This window comes from Xiphophorus maculatus, chromosome 15 (genome assembly GCF_002775205.1).
Source record: "Xiphophorus maculatus strain JP 163 A chromosome 15, X_maculatus-5.0-male, whole genome shotgun sequence".
Classification (NCBI taxonomy): Eukaryota; Metazoa; Chordata; class Actinopteri; order Cyprinodontiformes; family Poeciliidae; genus Xiphophorus; species Xiphophorus maculatus.
Genome location: NC_036457.1, coordinates 5,345,125 through 5,354,607, shown reverse-complemented (window position 1 = coordinate 5,354,607; position 9,483 = coordinate 5,345,125).

Sequence of the window (9,483 nt, the reverse complement as noted above, 5' to 3'; positions counted from 1 at the left end):
GACGCAGGGTGGAGAGCAGAGGCAGCTGATGATTGGATGATTGATCCTGTAATATGTCTGATTTTAGATGTTGTAAATCTGTTGCAGCTTCAGTCAGGACGGTTTGTGAACCAGATCCAGATCCAGAAGCTTCATCTGGCAAATGAAGCTCCAGGATTGTCGATGGTTTTGTTGGTTTCTGCAGTAAAGGTTCTTCGCTGATCTTCCCTTTAATGGGAGCTATAATATAAATAGTGCAGGTAAAACACAGACGACTGAAAAGCTGAACCGTACTCCACAGAACCCCCCAGCTACCGGCCAGTAGCAGAACCCAGCAGACCGCTGGATTATCTGGAGTCTCTGAATCGTTGAATTAACAGATTCTGATAATGAGACATTCAGAGTCTGGGCAGAACGCATCTTTGCTTTCAGTGTTTTGGACCCGAAACATCACTTTGTCGTGACTGCAGGCATTTTGGTTCAGGAACAGAAAACCCTTGGAGATTCGATTGGATGGGTCTGGAGGTGAGAAGGTGATACTGGGCTGGTTCTGTCTGCCAGTAGAATACGATGAGTCCCATCGAGCTGCCATGACTAAACCTGAGTGGGCCGACTGATTTTCTGGCAGAACATTTGAAAGCAAACATATTCCAGTTAAAGTCAGAAAATAGATTAAAATAATGTTGGATTTATTCATGGACCAGTTCTGGTTCCTCAGTGAGGGCCTCCGATGGGTCCCACAGGTCATCCCAGAGCACCAGTACTCAGGTTCAAGGCCTTCTCCTGACCCTTGATCCCAGAAGGGAAGGGACTGGAGGTTTTTGACTGAGGATGCGGCTCTAGATGAGTTTGTCTGGATTTGCAGAATCCAGTTTCAGTTTGGTGGATCCAGAAGGATCTCACTCGATCAACGTTCAGCTGTCTTTATTTCCTTCAGCCGGTTCAGAACCAACCTGGTGTCAGAGCATCACGGTGTTTCTGCTGGTTGTTACCGGCTGCGATTCCTCTGCTTGCTGCTCATAGATCCGATGGGACCCATCAGTGTGAGCTTCTTTCACAGCTTAAAGCCACGCATTGTCCTCTGTGGTGGACGTCTGGACCCATGGATGATTATATCTGAGAATCTGGAATTATAATCTGGATTTCACAGGGAGCCAATGAAGCAAAGCTAAACTATGATCTCTGTTTCTAATCGTCGTCAGAATCTGGCAGCAGCGTTTCGGACGAAGGGTTTTGTTTTCTGGATTTTTCCTGATGGTGAAGAGCTGCAGCAGTGAAGCCTGAAGGAACAAATGCAGGATCAGTTTCTCTCCTGGACAGGATGTTTATGATTGTGGCAATATTCCGGAGATGAAAGAAGGAGATGCTAAAATCTTCTTAATGGGATTTAAATGACATAACCTGATGAAAAATATCACAGAGGTTCTTTATTATTGAAGGGTAATTTAATGGCATCCAGATGCGGTGATGACTCAGCAGGTTCTCTTTCAGAAGTTCTGATCGAAAAACAACTTCTGTCTTTTCAGAATTTAAAAGAAGAAAGTTTAAACCATCCAGCTTTTAATCTGTGATCGAACCAGTGGGTTGGATTCATCAAGTTTAGATAAAGCTGCATATCATCAGCATAACAGTGAACATTTATCCCATCCTGTCTGATTAGCTTTCCTATTGGAAGCATATATATATATATATATATAAATTAAAGAGAATTAGCCCAAGCACTGAGCCCTGTGGTACTCCTCTAGTGACCCTGGAGTGTGAGGAACATTAATTATTCACAGGAACAAACTGGGATCTGATTGAAACCAATCAGATCCCAGTTCTGGTGTCGTTTGTTCCTCTCAGATGTGTTCTGGTAGTTCTAACAGAATGTTGTGGTAAACTGGATCAGAACCAGAACCAAGACCAAACAGAACCAGAACAGGCACAAGTCCGTTATCTGAGGACCGGAGAATATCATTAGTGACTTTCAGCAGAGCTGATTGACTGAAAGTTTTCTAACATCTCGTTACCATTTAAATGCTCACACTTGATTGACTCTATTTACTATTTTCACAAGATTTGAGGAGGGAAGATCAGATAAAAGTCTGTAATTTATGAAGTCATAACCTTAGAATTATTATTCTTATCCATTAATGGTGAAAAACTGGAAAAGTCTTTTTATGCAGCAGTTGACTATTTTTCCAATGTTTCCTTATAAACAAAAATGGTTTTCATGCTTTATAAGCAGGATGAGGAAAAGAAAAGCTTAGATGTTCAAAAGATCTGCAGCTATTAATGGGAATAGGATTCATGAATAAATGTGTGAAAATGTAAATAATTACAAAGGCTTGATTCATTTATAGGAACATAATCCTGCAGGTTTCTGTTCCCCACAGATCACATCATTAACTACAGATCTGCTGTTTAAACCACATTTCATGGTTTTTCTGTTCAGTCATATTTATCTTTATGACATTTTCACAATTTGCTCCTTTTAAGAGAATTTTTATTGTATTTGATTGTGAAAATGATGTTATTCTGAGAGCAGTCACCTTATTTCCCCTTCATGCATCAAACATGGCCGCCTCTGAATGAAAGGAGCCATTTTAGCTTGCAGCCGTCTGCTGCAGCTCCGGAATGAGAAGCTTGGACCGGCTCAGTGAGGATCCTCTGCTGCTCCGGTGGATCACAAACCAGCTGCAGATGAACAGGAATCAATAAAAATCTCTAACATTTCAGACTTTTCTCTCTGAACGTGTCTGATCTGATTACTGCAGTTTTCACCACTTCTGCTGAATGTTGGACAGAAACGGGTCAGTTAGCAGGAAAACAGCCCAGATTGCATCGCAGATTATTAACATGCATCAGAGAAACCCTGAAAACACAAAACAGGGAATTTAGGTCCTTAAATTAATGTGCAGTTTATTAAAGTCAACAGTAAATCTGAGTTATTACAGACATTTCTATTTACTGTGTAAAAATATTGAGGAGGACAGAACAGAAATCGTCCCACCTTCATCCGTTGTTGTCTTGCAGTCCAGGACAGCGACGGAGCTGCAGATGGAAAGATGCATCAAAAGTCAAGACCATAAAACAACAGAAAACCAACTAGAGGCTCAGAATGCTCCACCAGCTGTACTGGTGGTGGCAGTATCATGCTGAGCTCCATCTGATGTCCAGGCTGATGGCTGCTGCATGGAGTTTAGATCAGCTGCTCTCCTTCTGGTGGTTCTGACCCGAACGCGGCTCTCAGCATCCATCAGCTTCTGTCCAACAGCAGAAATCCTGCTGGGACAACAAGCGGCGGGTTCCTGGTTCTGGACAGTTCTGGCCAAGCAGAACCAGCAGAACCAGCTTGGTGTCAATAAATCAAGGATATTTGATGTTGCTGCGACCGACCCGAGGCAACCAAATGTTGACCCGTCATCAGAGGAAGTGAGGATGAAAACTGTCGGCCATGTTGGAAACGTTCAGCCAGCGAATGAGCTCAGATCAGAGAGCACAGCCCACAGCATCACTCCCCACTACCCGGGTCGGTCTGATGCCCCGCCCCCAGCAGCTCTGTCACATGACTCCATCATCCAACTGGGAAATGTTTGTGTTCAGGACAGATCAATAATTCATCTGCTGGATCAATTAATGTCGATCGATACTGACCAGAAAAATCCTCCCGTTTCTCCGGAGCAAACAGAAACATTCAGGTTCAAACCAAACGTCATATAGAGGCTTCTGATTGGTCGTTAATATGCAGCTTTTTATATCAGAGCAACACAAATACAAATAAAGTCAATAATTCAATTCCTGTGTTTAGCAATTTCCTCAAGTTGATTTTCATGAATTGTTTGCGAAATTTGATCAAGGTTATTATTGTTGGTGTTTGATAGCAGACAAGGAGAGTCAGCTGAGGAGGAAGAGGAAGATGAGGAAGAGGGACAGGAACCAGTAAAGGCATTGAGAAGAGTGCAATTGCCTCAAAAGTGGGCGGGGTTACCATGCAGTGGGAGTGGTCATCATAAAGTAGGCGGGGCTTTCATTCATGTCAATCAAAGTCCTGCAGAAGCTGCTGAAGACTCTGCAGTCTAATTCCTGAACTGCAGAAATCTCTGCTGGAGGAAAGAGAGATCAGGAAACTCCCTGGTTCAGATTCTGATCACTTGGACTGGAGAAATGTTCCCTGATTTCTAAACTTGGTCTGAAGAGCTTTTTGTAATTCCTGTGACGTTTATCAGAGGCCAGCGAGCCATCAGCCTGAACCAGCTGGACATGATTCAGAAGACCGTCGTTTATGATGCTGCTCAGCCTGGAGGAGGAGGAGGAGGAGGAGGAAGGATCATTTCTGACTCTCCAGAAGCTGCAGTTCACAGCGACCTCCTCCTCCTCCTCCTCCTCCTCCTCCTCCTCCTCCTCCTCCTCCTTCTCCTCCCAGGAGTGGCAGCTGCAGTTCAGAGAAAGACTCAACAGGAAGTCAGTTTCCCTCTCAAGTTTCAACGAGAAGTGATGAAACCGGGCCGAGTGGAGACCAGAACCGGGCCAGATTATTTGTCGCTTTCTAGCTCAGTCAGATTCAGCCTCGCTCTGACTGACGGCTGAATTACCGCCTGTCTTTCGTCACCATGACAACACAATTATTAGGTTTCCAGAAGTGAAAATACATCATTTAATTTAATGAGATGATTTGAATCCTGAAACTGAGAATCTTAATATGTCAGACGATTCCCTGGAGGAGCTTCAGGCTCCTGCTTCCTGTCTCTGCTTCCTGTTTGCTTCCTGCTTCCTGTCTCTGCTTCTTGTTTGCTTCTTGCTTCCTGTCTCTGCTTCCTGTTTGCTTCCTGCTTCCTGTCTCTGCTTCTTGTTTGCTTCTTGCTTCCTGTCTCTGCTTCCTGTTTGCTTCCTGCTTCCTGTCTCTGCTTCTTGTTTGCTTCTTGCTTCCTGTCTCTGCTTCCTGTTTGCTTCCTGCTTCCTGTCTCTGCTTCTTGTCTCTGCTTCCTGTTTTCTGCTTCCTGTTTTCTGCCTCTGTTTCCTGCTTCCTGCTTCCTGTCTCTGCTTCCTGTCATCCCAGGTCTCTTGTATGATAATACAGCTAATGAGAATATGAGCTAATGAGAACTCTGCGTGTTTCACTGGCGTCCATGTTTGGTGTCTTTATCTGTCCTCAGCTCAACATGGACGCCGGTTCAGGACATCAAATAACTCCGTCCCAGATAAAGTTTCCTTTCCAGGCGTCTTCCCAGAGCTTCCTCAATATCTTGACATTTACAGTCCAGCGGCCGAGGCGCTGCGATCACGCAGCAGGAGGCTGATAAGAGGCGGCGCAGCTCCACCGCAGCAGCTCTTTATCCTGAGCTGAGAGCTTGAAGCTGCTGCTGAATCACTGCAGATATCTGCTGCTCAAACCGCGGAGGAAATTGCTCTCTGTAAAAATGCAGGGTTCAGGAGTGATGGCTGGGAGAGAAGCCAATATGCCAGCAGTTTCTCTCTCCATCTTTTCTGATGACAGAAATGAGTTTGTTTTGTGTCTGAGCAGGTCAGAAATAAACTCTCAGCTCACGCAGCGTCCCGCTGACCCACCGCTGCAAATATTCCTCTGCTCTCAGTAAACAGCCAGGAGCTAAACGCCTCTCAGATGTGGAGACCAGAGGCCGGACTCGGCGGGGGGCCGGGCAGAGTCATGAAGACGAGCTGCGTCCAGCTGAGCCGGTGATGGACGACTCAGCAGGCTGGACCGGTTCCACATTGATCCGGTGAGTGATGAAGCTGTAGCAGCTGCTGCAGCAAGGCTCCAACCAGCTGATTTACTGTCCTGGTCAGGAACCACCAAGGCTCCAGTCTGGAAAACCAGTGTGGACAGCATCCTGTCCTCACTGGACAACGCAGAGACATTCAGGACAGAAGCAGCCGGTCTCCCCTCACGGACATGCAGAAGGTCCAGTTCGTGTCTCTGTACCGGGAAGCCTCAAAGAAAACCCAGAAGAAGAAGGAGGAACCTGAAAGAACTGCAGCAGAAGAACCAGCAGAGAAACAAGAAGCAGGCGCTGCTGGAGACAGTCGGACATGTGAGGAGAACTAGAACCAGAACCAGACTGCCTTAAAGGAACACCATGCTTTCTGAATATTGTAGTGTGATGTCACAGTCCAATTCCTTATACAGTCAGCTTCCTGCTTCCTGTTTCCTGCAGAAGCTTCTCCATTGGATACATTGGATCAGCTCACTGATACTGCGGAGGACCAACACTGGGTCTTCCTCCCTCAGCAAGAACTTCCACACTGAAGAGTGTTAATACCATCCAGGAGGAAACCAGCATCTAACCAGCAAAATGTTCAGTCAGAGCTTTGATCCCTCGGTCCACAACATGGGCTGAGAACCAGTTTGGAGGCAGGACAAGAAGTCAGATGGGCGGGGCTATACAGCAAGTGGGCGTGGCCACACACCAGATGGGCGGGGCTACTGGTCAGGATCCATGACTGCGTAAAGCTCTAGGAAACCTGACCGGCGATGTACAGAGGAAGCTGGGTGGAAGTCAGAGTCCAGGGCTAACGCTGACCTCTGACCTTCGCACCTGGTTGTCATGGAGTTGGGCGCGCTCTGAGGAACTGGTAGCTCTCTCTGGGTCCACTGGGTTCAGTCTGGTCAGGTCCAGGCGTTTCCATCATGTTTGGTTTCCAAACTTTCCTGATGAAGAACTGCAGCTGCTGCTGACCTTTTAACAACAAATAGTTCTGGTACCGATCCGTCAAACGGTTCTGGAGTGGTGAATCATGATGTCACTGCTGTCGGATCCGACCCGCTGCTCCGGAGAGATGAGTATGTCAGACTGAAAACAGACCGTGGATCTGTTAGCATCACATGCAACAGGAATAAGGAGGACGCCGTCCCACGGGTCAGACAGGAGGACGCCGTCCCACGGGACAGACAGGAGGATGCCGTCCCACGGGACAGACAGGAGGATGCCGTCCCACGGGACAGACAGGAGGACACCGTCCCATGGGACAGAGAGGAGGACGCCGTCTGAATCCGCGATGCAGGAAGCTGCAGTGATTGACAGACGCGCCACTGGAAACATATGAGGAGGTTCTGCTGCTTTAATAACAGCTCAGCTAACCTTTGTTATTTGGAGGAGATTGCTGTAAGCAGCCAATCCCTGCACTGCCGCCAGGAGCCCAAAACATAATAGGATTCCTGACCGTTAAATATTATAAACAGGCCAGTTTGAAAATTATTTAAAAGACAATTTAAGTCTGGAAAACATCATTAGTCTGCAGACCAACAGCAGCTGCTGCTCCGCTGACATGAAGCTCAACGAGAGCCGAGCGAGAGAAACGTGGACCTGCAGAACCTGCAGAACCTGCAGAACCTCCAGCGTCGCTTCACCATGGCAGCAACAACGCAGGCGGTGCATCTTCCCTCTAGTGTGCATCAGATGATGTTGGTCACTTCAGGAAACAAACTCCAAACATCAGAGTGACTCCAGCAGAAGGAAGTTCTGCTGGAGTAGAACCAGGTGGTGAAGAACTAGATGGTGTAGAACCAGGCGGTGTCTCTATCCTCCTGGTTCTAGTCAGAACTTCAGCAGCAGCGTTCTGGACCGTTGGGTTGTCAATCAGACCTGTGAAGAGTCGACGCTGCTGCAGGAATCAAAGTTTCTCTGGTCTGAGACTTTAGTCCTCTGGTCCTGGAAATGTTCTGCAGCTGCTAGAAGGGTCACTCTAGAACCCAAGGGTCAGGTCAGAGGTCATCACTACTCCCAGGTTTCGGCCTGATCGCCGCTTTTTAGTTGTAATTACTGAAGTTGTGTGTTGACTCTAGATCTATAACTCTAGATCTATAACTCTGGATCTATAGCTCTAGATTGTTCCTCTTTAGGTCCTAAGATAATAACTTCATTTTGTTTCTGTTTAGCTGGATAAAGCTTTGGCACATCCACGCATTTATCTGTTCTAAGCATCTGTTTAGTGCCTGGATGGGGTCAAAGGTCACCTGGTGACATAGTACTGTAGAGCTTTTTATCATCAGCACAGTCTTTCAGTCTTTCAGTCCAACAGAAAGATGCTTTGCCCCCAGACATTTTTGGAAACAGAGCAGAACTTTCTCTAGTAAAAGTTACAGTTTCAGCTAATTTTGACCTGAACCGCCGGCTCTCTGGATTCTGTCTGGGTTCTGTCTGGATTCTGTCTGGATTCTGTCTGGATTCCGTCTGGATTCTCTCTGGGTTCTGTCTGGATTCTGTCTGGGTTCTCTCTGGATTCCTGCTCTAAACATTACCAAAGGGCACTTTTCCAGAACTTTCTTGAACCTTGCAGGATATTTTCTTGGAATGATGTTTCAGCGGGGCCGAGTTGAGTTTAGGAATAAACAGGCGGATCAGACGAGACCAGGGACGGGTCTGGTTGTTGTTTGAGTTGAACAGACGGCTGCACGGATTACTTTAGTGGCAAAGGTCAGCGGAGGTTCCAGACTGAACCCATTAACTGCCTGTTGTTCCTGTCTGGGTCTGGTTCTGAGAGAAAGTCCAACCAGGTTCTTAACGTGGCGCTCATGAATCCATATGACGACTGGAGCTCGATTCTAAAATCTTTAATAAAAGGCCCAGAAGATCTTTTTGCTCTGAAACATCTGAGGAGATTTCATTCAGCCAACAACATGAAGACCTGAAGGCTGCAGCTCTGCAGGACCAGAACCTGACCCAACAAAACCTGGCTGTGTGATGAATGCTCCTGTTTGCTCTGTTGCATCTCGTAGCGTCTCTAAAGCTACTAGACTAATCCCAGCAGCTACTACTAATCTCACTACTACTACAGCGCTGCAGCTGCTTCCTGGCAGCAGGGAAACCATCAGATTAAAACTGGTTTCTAATCTGCTTCTGCACAGCAACTCGGAAATGGACAAACTTCAGGAAGTCGGAGCTGCAGTCAGCTTTCAACTTTCCCCACTTCATCACATAAACAGGACAAGGAACCAACTGAGAACAGACCTCAGCGTTAAACTGGAAGTGGGACCAGTATGATAACTGTGTTGAGTGAAGTCCAGGGTTCTGTGACCTGGGTCGTCTCTGAACGATGGTTCCGATGGACCAGGTGGCTGAGACATGGCGGTCCAAACAGAACAGGGTTCATTGCTTCACCTAAAATCACTATTTGTTGAGGAAATTAAAGTTTTTTGTAATTTCTCACATTCATCCAGATCCAGCTGCACATTTCTATTGACTCTATTGAAAACTGAGGCAAAGCAGAACAATAATTAACTTCTAATTAATTGAACTAAAAACCCAGAAACCTTGTTGAGGGAAGAGTTTTGGTGTTGCCTCCTGAAGGGAAGCAGCTGCTGCTGGCATTGGCAGAGACCAGGATGAATAATTGAAAATGTTTCTGTCAGGTTTTATTACCTGTCAGACGCAGATTCCTGTTTACTCTGGAAACAAACATTTGATTCGTCTGCAGCTCTTCTTCTGTGACACTTTAAGCTCAAGTGGCATCAGCTTTGGGACTTATTGGATTTGTTGCAAAAGCATGAAAGTGCATTGAAGT